A 2,641-nucleotide genomic window follows, 5' to 3' on the forward strand; every position below is an offset into this window, starting at 1 on the left:
ACCACTAATTTCGTACATTCCTCCTTTGGTTTGGGCTTTCTCTAGAGCGGCGCGTTCTCCTCCCCATTGGTAATGGTTTTGTGCCATGTTCTCTATGAGTTTGTATGCTTCATCATGGGGTTTGTCCATTAATGCTCCGCCAGCAGCGGCATCTATAGTCATTTTAGTGTTATATAAGAGACCACCATAAAAGGTATGGATGATCAGCCATGGTTCGAGTCCATGATGAGGGCATATTCTAAGCATGTCCTTGTAACGTTCTCAAGCTTCGAAAAGCGATTCGTTATCTTTCTGGGTAAATCCGTTGATTTGACCTCTAAGCATAGCAGTTTTGCTAGGCGGAAAGTATCTTGCTAAGAATACTCTCTTCAATTCGTCCCACGTAGTTATGGAATTGGAAGGCAGGGATTGAAGCCACGCTCTCGCTCTATCTCTCAAGGAGAAAGGGAAAATGCGTAATCGAATAGCTTCGGAACTAACGTTGTTGGCTTTGATAGTGTCGGCGTATTGCACGAACACAGATAAATGGAGATTGGGGTCGTCTACAGGGCTTCCAGAGAATTGATTCTGTTTAACAGCTTGGACCAGTGAAGGTTTCAGTTCGAAATTGTTCGCTTCAATCGCAGGTGGTGCGATACTTGAATGCGGTTCAGCGCGTGAAGGAGCGGCATAGTCTCTAAGAGGACGAATAGCAGCCATCTCTAACTTCGGGGTGATTTGATTGATTTGATCAGTAAAAATCAATTCCTGATTTATCGGAATTTCTGCTACTTCGGGAAGGTTGCGAGCTCGACGTTTGACGTTAATGAAACGTTCGATCTCGTTAATTCGTTGTATTAAGTCTCCTCCTTGTGAACGAGTATTTGGCATACAATCGTTCAAAAAGAAAGGGAAGAATTATCCTAGTCTCTACGGTGTAACAGTGAGTTACGATATCGACTTAAATAGTCCCCGGCAACGGCGCCAAAAACTTGATCGCGACTTTACGTGTCTATAAATCTGATAACTGCAAGTGCACAGTCGTGTCGTGTAGTTTTAAAAGATATCGAATCCACAGGGACTATGAATCGATCTACCGTTATCTAAGGTTACTATGTAAAGCTAGGAGTACTAAAATTTCGATTGTTCCTAAGGGAAAGTGATTGTGAGAGAATAAAGAATAATAATAAAAGACAGGTATCAATATGTATTTCGTTTAACTAAAGGTAATCCGAAGGTTCATTGGCTTTTGCATAATTAAATTAAAAATCTTTACTAATTCCGATTGATTAAAAATCCTCGTCTCAAACTTTCGCTCTGTTGATTCAGACTACTATCCTAATCCTAATGTACGCTTTCGCCATCCCATTAGATTTTAGAAGAGCTTTTTGGAAACAATGTAATTAATAAAATGCCTATTTTACGAGGTTGTTATCTATTTAAATCTCCTAATCTCAAACTTTCGCTCTGTTGACTCGGAGCAAGCTAATACCCCTAACGTACGCTTTCGCCATCCCGCTCGAGTGTAAAAACAATTTTTGAAAATAAATAAGTTCCAATTAGTTTTAATACGCTTTCGCCATCCTTAAAACTAATGTCCTATGTCTACTATCCAGTTAAAGATCTCAAACTTTCGCTCTATTGATTTTAACCTTTGACCGTCCTAATCCCTCAAACTTTCGCTCTATTGGTTTTAAGACTTACTAATTAAACTAGACATATAAACCAAAAATAAGTGATAATTAATAAAACATAATTTAAACCAATTTATTTCGGATCCCTACGGTTAACTTACTTTACATACCGACACCTTTAGTAATTTAGCCAGACATATTAATACGATTAAACATGCATAAATCGGTTCGGTTCATAATAATAAGCATATTAAATGGCATATAATATATCATGCAAATAAATAATATAAATAAGGCGGTAAATAAAAACCTGAATTAAAATAAATCTGAATTGAATTGAATCTTGAAGTACTTGAACTTCCACCACAGGCCGGCTGGATCGTTCTTCGGAATTTAAAAGGCAGAAAATAAAAACAAGGAAATAAAGCGATAAATCTAACGTAAGGCTAGATCTATGAAAAAGTTCACAACAATTTCCAGTGTAGAAATCGTTGTGAGAAAATAGACGGTTAAATGAAAACAGAATAAGGAAAAGCAGTTCGCGGTACAATTTCGGCAGCACTTCGTTGGCAGGAAATCGGACAGTTTGGACTGAAGTGACTGCCTCTATTTATAGGTGAGGCTTTGCAGTTGCTTTGCGTGAAAAACGGAACTTTTTGCAGACCGGGACTTGGAGACGTGCGTCTCCGATTCTTCAGGGAGTGGCCTTGACTGACTTGAGACGTGCGTCTCAAGTGGAGATTCTTTAGGGAGGTGGAGACGTGCGTCTCCCCTTTGCTGAGGTGGCAGAGACGTGCGTCTCTGCTTACTAGTGTGGCCTGGGTTGCTTCCTTCGTGGGCTGGATTGCTCTTTTGGGCCTTTTGGGTCCTAATTGCACCCCTCTTTCGTTTCAGCACCCCTTTTCGTCTTTTAAGCATAAATATTGGTCATTTAAGCTCGATTTTCTTTCCTTTTCGCAAATAGTCGTAATTGAAGTGTAAAACCTGAAACAAAGCAAATACACGCGTAATATCATAATAAATTAACA

At 39.3% G+C, this 2,641-nt stretch overlaps 1 non-coding gene across 1 annotated transcript; it reads left to right on the forward strand.

Annotated features, from left to right (window-relative positions):
• The first annotated feature begins 217 nt into the window (after window positions 1-217).
• On the forward strand, window positions 218-324 carry LOC131608362 (small nucleolar RNA R71). The gene has a single exon (XR_009285627.1). It is a non-coding gene; the product is annotated as a small nucleolar RNA R71 (small nucleolar RNA).
• The last annotated feature ends 2,317 nt before the right edge of the window (window positions 325-2,641 follow it).

Source organism: Vicia villosa, linkage group LG5 (assembly GCF_029867415.1).
Source record: "Vicia villosa cultivar HV-30 ecotype Madison, WI linkage group LG5, Vvil1.0, whole genome shotgun sequence".
In the NCBI taxonomy this organism is placed as follows: domain Eukaryota; kingdom Viridiplantae; phylum Streptophyta; class Magnoliopsida; order Fabales; family Fabaceae; genus Vicia; species Vicia villosa.